General features: G+C 53.5%; 1 long non-coding RNA gene across 1 annotated transcript; it reads right to left on the bottom strand.

Moving 5' to 3' along the window:
- Positions 1-327: 327 nt before the first annotated feature.
- Positions 328-8573, bottom strand: LOC140624689 (uncharacterized). Its single transcript, XR_012024150.1, has 3 exons — positions 8438-8573; positions 7610-7769; positions 328-893 (listed from the first exon to the last, which is right to left on the bottom strand). It is a non-coding gene; the product is annotated as an uncharacterized lncRNA (long non-coding RNA).
- Between the last annotated feature and the right edge of the window lie 249 nt (positions 8574-8822).

The raw sequence follows: 8822 nt of genomic DNA, 5'->3' as shown, positions 1-8822 counted from the left end.
TGAATAAATAAATAAAATATATATATATTTTTTAATCTGTGCTCACAGCCAGGTGAGGCAGGCAGAGTGACACAGGCTGTCTCCGGAAGAACAAGCACTTGAACTGGCTGTCTGGGTGGAGGGCCCTTGCTTTCCCCAAGTTCCATGCTCCCTCTTTCTTCCTGTACTCCAGAGGGACTGAGTTCAGAAGTCAATGGTGGGCAGCCCGGGTGACTTAGCAGTTTAGCGCCGCCTTCAGCCCGGAGCCTGATCCTGGAGACTAGGGATAGAGTCCCATGTCAGGCTCCCTGCATGGAGCCTGCTTCTCCCTCTGCCTGTGTCTCTGCCTCTCACTCCTTCTGTGTCTCAAATTAATTAATTAATTAATTCTTTAAAAAAAAGATGTCAATGGTAAAGCCCTGGAACTCCCTGCAAGAGCCTCTCCCATCTTCTCTCAGGCCTCCTCCCCAGGATCCTGCCCTGGCCCTTCACACCCTTCCTCATCCCCACAATGACTGCAGGATTCAGCCTCCCCCACAAAACAAGCCTGAATGTTTCTCCCATTTTAGGGGAAGGGAAGAAAATTCTCCAACATCCCTCTTCCAGCCTCCCCTCATGCCATTCACCAAACTGACAATAGGGGACGACAGGTGATTGATTTACTCGATCTATTCAACAAATGCTCCAGAGCATTCCTGTGGTCTAGAACCAGGTGGTCTCAAGCCATCCCTTAAACCATCATAACAGCAGCAAAATTTGCCACTTGCTTCTCAATCCCCAGCTCACATGAGCTCACGTCCAGTACTTCTGTTAAAAAATCTCTGTCCCGAGGCACCTGGCTGGTTCAGTCCTTGCGGCATGCAACTCTTGGTCTCAGGGTTGTGAGTTGAGACCCACGTTGAGCATGGAGCTTACTTAAAAAAAAAAAAAAGAAAAGCTTTCTGTTGCAAGTGATAGCAAGTCCAACACAATCAAGCTTCAGCAGAGGGAATGTATTGGCTCACATTACTGAGAAGTCAAGGGGTACTGGGCAGCTTTAGGCACAGCTTGATTCAGGGGCTCAAGCAAAGTCATTAGGACCTGCTTTCTCTATCTCTTGTTCTTACTTTCTCCTGTGTGTCGGCTTCTTTCAAAGCTCCACCTGGTGATAAGCTTCTCTTCCTCTCCGATTCAAATCCACTAGGAAAGGAGCACCTGGGTGGCTCAGTGGTTGAGTGTCTGCCTTTGGCTCAGGTCATGATCCCAGGGTCCTGGGACCAACTCCCACATCAGACTCCCCACAGGAAGACTGCCTCTGCCTGTGTCTCTGCCTTTCTCTCTGTGTCTCTCATGAATAAATAAATAAAACCTTTAAGAAAAAAATCCACTAGGAAAGGTGTGCTTTTCCAAGACACCTACAGAAGCACTGGGATTTGCTCTGATTGATGGGCTCAGGGTATCCAATCACCCTGGCTAGGAGAGTGTCATGTTCAGACTAGCTGAATTCAGGAGTGTCCCACACAAGATCCACCCAAACCACACAGACTGAGAGCAAGGGCAGATGGGATCCCTAAATGTCAGAAGGGGAATGTATGGAAGGCTTCAAGGCAAGCTACCAATACCCACTACAGTGTTCCAAGTGTTCAAGGTAGGCAGGATGGGGAAATAGCCATTTTGCAGCTAAAGACACAGAATGAGAAAGGAGATAATAAAGACCACACAGATTGAGTCAGGGTTTGAACCAATTCCTCTTCACTTCCACCTTGAACCCCCAGCCCAACACGCATCTGGCAACACTCTCCAGGCCTCCAATCTGGAGTTAACCATCTTCCTGGGGTCTGCTGTCCACCAAGCAGGAGTCTGGGCTAGCAGGGCCTCCTGACTGAACAGGAAAGACCTCCAAGGCTGGGGACTTTGTGAACGTCTCCCTCTTCTGTCTACATAGGCGCCAGAGTCCCAGCCACATCCCTTCGTGCTCACTCCAGGACAAGCTGAAAGCCTGCAACCAACTCTCCCCAGGCTTCTTCCTGCCCAGGGGTGGTGGGGGCAGGCCAGAAGGGCCCAGAGGCAGCCCCAGCCACTGACCCTGGGGAGCTGAGGATAAAGGCCAGCTTCCTGGCCCCGTGGGTGGCATGACAAGGTGGAGCTCATTCTACCCAGCTGCCCACAGTAGTGACTGGCCTGGTAACATACCCTTTATGGCTGCCTTCCCTGCCCCACCACTATCCACCCCACTTTCCCTGCTTCCTGGGATCACCCTTCAAACAGGCATACATTCAAATCCTTGCCTTGGTATCTGTTTGTGGGAAAATACAACTTAAGGTATCCCCACCCCACCCCCCACCCCACCTCCGGTTCTTCTGTAACATGAGGGTTCAGGAAACCTGAGGGAATTCAACTAGATGGACTGTCAAATATTTCTCTAGTTATTTTTTTTTTTTTTTTTTTTTTTTTAAATTTTTATTTATTTATGATAGTCACAGAGAGAGAGAGAGAGAGGCAGAGACATAGGCAGAGGGAGAAGCAGGCTCCATGCACCGGGAGCCCGACGTGGGATTCGATCCCGGGTCTCCAGGATCGCGCCCTGGGCCAAAGGCAGGCGCCAAACCGCTGCGCCACCCAGGGATCCCTATTTCTCTAGTTAGAATGACTTTTTATCAAATGCTTTTCTTCTCTGTCAGGCTTCCAAACCCCGCCCCCTCCCGAAATCCAGGCATCTGTGCTCCCTCTCCTGTGCCCCATAGAGTCCCCCGTACCCCACAACCCTTTTGAGTCCTGTGAATTCCTCAGTCCCTGGCATCCTCTGAGTCACAAGCATTTTTCTTCCCTGCCAGGTTGTGTACTGAGGGGAGGCAGGAACTTTCGATCCCTTGGTGAGGGAGGCAAGTCATGGAAATGGTGGCAGTGTGCTCCCTCTCCATGCACCTAAAAAAATCAGACACATTCCACACCTCAAAAACAAGTTTCCTGTTGAAAACCTTCGTTGTGTTTATGTATTCTTTGTGATATGTAACTTTGGCCTAATTATGCTTGAAGAACTCTTGCCCTCCCTCACCATGGAAACCCTTACAAAAGCCTCTTGCATTAACCCAACCTTGGAGTCCGCTATATTGAAGGGCTCCAGACTGACCAGGTCCTGGGTTTCTCCCCAGCATCAGGAGCGGATGTGAGAGCTCTGTCTCTCTTTCTATCTGCTTTTACTTGCCTCCTACCATTGCCCTCACAAGGACCAACTTCCCTATCTTTCTCTGGAGTATTTGGAGATGAGGGTATTGGTTATCAAATGCTAAGTAACAAATCAAACCAGAACTTAGTGAACCCAATATTTCATTATGCTCACAAATTCTGTGAGTCAAGATTTCAGGAAGCTGGGCAGTTCTCATTTCGGGTCTTCCATGTGATTGCAGTCAGATGTCAGCCAGGGCTGCAATCCCCTGAAGGTTTGACCAGGCCCAAGGATCTGCTTCCAAGGTGACCCACTCATGTGGTTGGTAGGTGATGCTAGGGATTGGCTAAAGGCCTTGGCTCCTCCCCATGTGGGCTTCTCCACAGGGCTGCTCAAGCCCTCTTAAGGCATGGCAGCTAGCTTCCCCTAGAGCAAGACAGCCAAGAATCTAAAGCAGGAGGGGCAATGCCTTTTGTGATCCAGTCTTGAAAGCCACCTTATCTCTCTCATCTAATTCTAGCATCCACACAGGGCCAGCCTTGATTCAGATGCTCCTGCAAGCGATGTGGGTCACTGGGGCCATGTTGAGGGCTGGCTACCACAGGAAGTTTAATGAGAGCCCTCTCCACCCCAGGTACTCAGCCCATACTGCCTGATGTTCAGTCCTGGCCCCACCCCGATACACCTCTCTTCCTTTACCACCACCACCACCACCACCACCTCCCTAACCCCCCTAACATGAGACTGGTGTATAATAGCATGTACCAAGAATTCGGGACAGCACAGGCCTGGGGCCCAGGGCAGGAAATGTCTGCAAAGCCCTTGTCTGCCATTGCTGTTTTGAAGCTCATCACCATTCCCCTTAGTGTCCCTCCCTGAGCCATGCTCCTCTTGCAAACTCACAGGACTCCTAGGGTCCGGGAGGGAAGCCCCATCATCTTCTGCTGCCCTCCAGGGACAGAGGCCCCAGGAGGCTCAAAGGGAAGAATGGGCTTTATTACTGATGGGGTGAGATTGGGGGATGGAGGTGGGGGGACCTTCTCCCTACCCCACAGACTGTAGGATGACAGTCTCCCTGCTCCAACAACCAGCACCAAAAGAAGAGAGAATCCACTCCAGAGGCTGCCTATACTCTACCAGAGGAGACCCCAAACAAGAAATGCCCAGCCTTAAGTTCCCAGAATCTGTGGGCCACAGGGTCTATGAGCAGAATGCAAGATGCTTTTAAGCCACCTGGTTTGGGGATAATTTGATCTGCAGCATTAAATAACCAAAACCCCCTAGTTCCAAATACACCACATTTCTGCCCCAGGCTAACCTGACCCAGGGATGTCAGGCTGTTTGCAATTTTGTCAATCAAATGGGTCACTCCTCCTGCTCTCATGTGGGAACAGGCAAGACGATTGGAGAGAGGGGCGAAGAGCATTCACTGCAATAATCTTCAACTACAGCAGGCAGGCAAGGGGAATGCAGACAGGGCCGCTCCTCAGACCACATCCGCACACTGTGCCTTGTTTTACCCACCCCTGTGCCCAGCTCCCTGGGTACAACCCTTAATCCTTGTTTCTTCAAGCAGTTTGGCAATTCGTCCTCTCCCTTCCACCTCTTCCCCACCCACCCCAACCCCAAGTCTCCACGCCAGCATACGTAAATGCTTAGGGCCCAGCTGAACACAGTCCAGCCTCTGCCTCCGGCAGCACAGAAACCCAGCAGATGCTGGACATTACAGCTTGCTCCTGAGCTTACTGAATGAAAGTGGCCGCCCACACAAGGAACCAGCCCTGGGAGGGTAGGCTAGGGGTGGGTAGAAACTTCATATTCCTGGAGTTTGACCACACCTGGGAGGAAAAGCATAAACTATATTTAAGCAAAATGGAGGGTTTCTTGGGAGGTCAGTGGGATGGCCCACGAAACAGCAGGGATCTTGGCAGGAAGCGGGGTGGTGGCTCCAGGGGCCTTGAGAACTAGAACATAAACCACACTTTAACAATGATTATGTGTGGGGAATAGGGCCATGGAAGACTGTGTTTCTTCCATACTGTTTGGATTTCTTTCTCAATACTCATGTAAAATCAACAATAAGAACATTTCCATTTAGGGACACCTGGTGGCTCAGTGGTTTAGCATCTGCCTTTGGCTCAGGGTGTGATCCCGGGGTCCTGGGATTGAGTCCCTCATTGGACTTCCCACAGGGAGTCTGCTTCTCCCTCTGCCTGCGTCCCTGCCTCTTTCTCTGTATCTCTCATGAATAAATAAATAAAATCTCTCTCTCTAAAAGAAAAAAAACATTTCCATTTAGAGAGAGCAAAGAAGTTTAGATCAAGGGGTGAAGGGGTGGGAGGATGCCTGGAGCCTCACAACCTATGCCCCAGTCAGCACCCACCCACCCCCACCCCATTCCCTACCAAGGCTCCCGAGCAATCCACTGGACGATTTCTCAAGATCTTCCAGCTCAGACCTGTCATCAAATGCTGCCAAGCTGGAGCTGTTCCACGTCCGAGCCCGGCCTCACCTGCCCTGCCCTGGCCCTGGGATGGCAGCCAGCACCCCACGTGGAGGGACGTGGGCCCCCACTGTTGATGTGCTGACTGCTGACAAATGATCCTGCCCGCGCCATGAGCTGTGACACCCAGGCCCATCCGTCAGCTGCCCAGCCAGCGCCACTGGAATTTAACGGTGTCGTGACAGGAGTGATTACAATTGTTAATCACCTCCCAGCCCTCAGCAGCTTCCCAGGTACTCAGCCATGTGGCGGCTGCACGCGCACCCCAAGCCCGCACACACCTCTCCCGGCCTCATGGACCATCCCGCCCCGCCCCGCTCCCCAAGGCCCTGGGATTCGGGCACGCGCATTGCAGTGGGGCGCCCCGAGGCACCGGCACGTCCCCCATGGCCCAGCACTCTGAGGGCCCGAGTACTTTCCCCACTGGTTTAATTTCTGGAACCCGCGCTGTCAGGATCCTGAAGGGAAACACCGGCCACCCCGCTATCTGCTCACAGTCAATGGCTCCCTCCTGCCACAGCATAAATTTAAACACCTCAGCTTGGCATTCTGAATGTTCCACGGAGGACGCCCACGGAGGAGGTTTCCCGCCTTCCCCCAGCCATCGCTCCTATTACTCAACCCTGCACGGGCCGCCCCTCCCCGGGAGCCCAGAGCCCAGAGCCCCGCACCTTCCATCCCTACCTGCTCTTCCAGGCCTGCATCCAGGGCTACCTCCGCGGAGGATGGCGGGGAGGGAGGGCGGCCCGGATCCTCTCTCCCGCCCCCCACACCCCACGCCAAGTCATTCTGGCCTCCTGGGATCGCCCAGAGCACTTCCTCTGGCCCCCGCCTTTCTCACTCATCAAGTCCCCGGTGTAGCTGAGGCCTGTGTCCCGGTCAGGGGTCAGGGCAGGGCGTCGGCACTCAGCCCAGGCCCAGCGCGGTTCGTGCTCAGAATCAATGGGTGAGTCTTCCAGCTGGCCCAGGAAGAAGGCAGGGCGTGCCTGCTGCCTCCTCCCCAGGGGACCCTGTGCCCCCGTCCAGGCCCTCACCACCTTACGCAGCAGGAATGTCCCCCTCACTGGTGCCCGCAGCTCCCCGCTACCCTCTGGCAGCTAACGCAAGCCTTCAAAGCTGCAGGCTGCACCCCGCCACTCTGCACCCCGCCACTCTCGGCTTACAGCCTTTATCACCTGAAGGGTAAGTTCCTTAGTGTAGCATTCAAGGCCCTTCACGACCACGGCGGGCACACTCAGCGCTGGCCTCACGGCTCACTGTCACTCCTCCTTTGAAGACGACAGCCGAGGCCACAGGAGCCATGTTTGCACCTCATGCGCTCCCCACCAGTCACAGGTGACCGGGCCTCAGCTGGGCCTACCTGGTCCAAGCTCAGCCCATTACGTGCTCTCTCTTCCCATGAGACCTGGGCTTCCCAGATGTGAATGGAGGGTATCTAGGTGCTCAGGAGCCATGGGGAGGTTATCATCCACTTAGAGACCAGAGAGGACACGTGAAGGGACACAGAAAGAAGGGAAAGGAGAGGACCACAGGGAGACAAGACTCCGGACTCAGTTCCAATGGCTTCCGGACAGGCTCTCTTTGTAACATTGTCCTCCTCTCATACTCTGGTTTCTCTTCAATGTGTAAAAGAGCAAAAAGGACATTTTGTTCACCCAAACATGTATAGTTGGGAACAAATATTATGTGTGCAATGAAGAAATTCTCTGCAGAACCAATCTGGGGTGCAGTAGGGACCTGGGGGGTGCAAGTTCCAAGGGCTTGTCCGCATTCCACAGGTTGGGGGGCTGCCCTCTGAGAGGCAGGTGAGAACATCAAGCTGCTTCTAGAAGCTTTCTGCAGCGGGGATTCCAGAGAACCACCATGTGGATTTCAGCCCCCGGCTCTACCACTCGCTGACTGGGTAATAAGACAGGACCAGTGGACTCTGGCTTTAGTTTCCTCATTTGTATGACAGGCGTGCTGATGGGAATGGGACCTACCTCAACGGGTTGTTGAGACGACTTGAGGCACTTCACAGTACCTGGTAACAGCCAGCGCCAGCAAGCATTAGCAACAGTGAGGGAAGCGGCTGCTGTCGACATCAAGTCCCTGGAGTCCTGAGATCACTTTAGTGTGCAAGGAGCTGGGGCACAGGTAAATCTGAGAAGAAAAGAACATAAAGCGGACTATTGGCCACTGCGTTCCTGGGGAGGGGGCGGTATTCTGGGCATGAGGCACCCCGACTCCCTGCTCTCACGGAGCTTTAACACCTGAGGGGAACAGGCAACTCACAGGGTCCTTTCAGATGATGACCCCAACACAACAATAGCCGGGAAGACAATGGGGGTGAATGGAAGGAAGGCTTCTCTGGAGCTGGTGGTCAGGGAAGGAGGTAGAGATAAGGACAGAATGCTCAAAGGCACGGGCCCTGAGGAGGGAAGCCACCAAGGAGGGGACAGCGCATGCACGGGCTGGCCTGGTGAGGGAGCGGGAAGAGAGATGCACCAAGGTGGGGAGCAGGTGTGAGGAGGGCAGGATGGGTGGGGGCCCAGGGCAGGCAGCCCAAGTCCAGTCAATCTGCTGTAAGAAGGAAGCTGAGAGACTTCACCTTTATCCTGAGGACTTGCTGAAGACCAGAAGGTTCTCTCAGTGACCTCTAGTGAGGAGAGGAAGGAGCACTGGTTTGGGAGTCCAGCAGACTGGGTTCCAGGCCCTGCTCTACCACCTATGTACTAAGTGCCTGGGCAAGCCACGCAAGCACCCTGCTCTGTAACATGCGGTGATACTTCCTAGGAAGGGCCTTGCACACCATGTCAAAGAGGACTGACCTTGGGGTGCCTGGGTGGCTCGTGGTTGAGCGTCTGCCTTCTCTCAGGGTGTGATCCCGGTCCTGGGCTCGAGTCCCACATCGGGCTCCCTGCATGGAGCTGCTTCTCCCTTTGTCTATGTCTGCCTCTCTCTGTGTGTCTCATGAATAAATAAATAAAATCTTTAAAACAAACAAACAAACAAAGAGGACTGACCTCAAGGGACCCAAGCTAGTCATCCCATTTTCCCCTCCCAGGGGACAGGGCCAGTGGGACAGCATCTCCAAAGTGAAGAGCGGTGCTAACTACTCCTGGATGACTGCCTTCCAGGTGCTAGGCAGGGGCTAAAGAAAAAATACCAAAAGAGACTAAAAACACCAAGAAGGAGCACTGGGTGGCACAGCCT

Source organism: Canis lupus, chromosome 3 (assembly GCF_048164855.1).
Source record: "Canis lupus baileyi chromosome 3, mCanLup2.hap1, whole genome shotgun sequence".
Taxonomy (NCBI): domain Eukaryota; kingdom Metazoa; phylum Chordata; class Mammalia; order Carnivora; family Canidae; genus Canis; species Canis lupus.
Note: the sequence above shows the minus strand (reverse complement) of the source record. Positions and strands in the feature narration are given on the sequence as shown.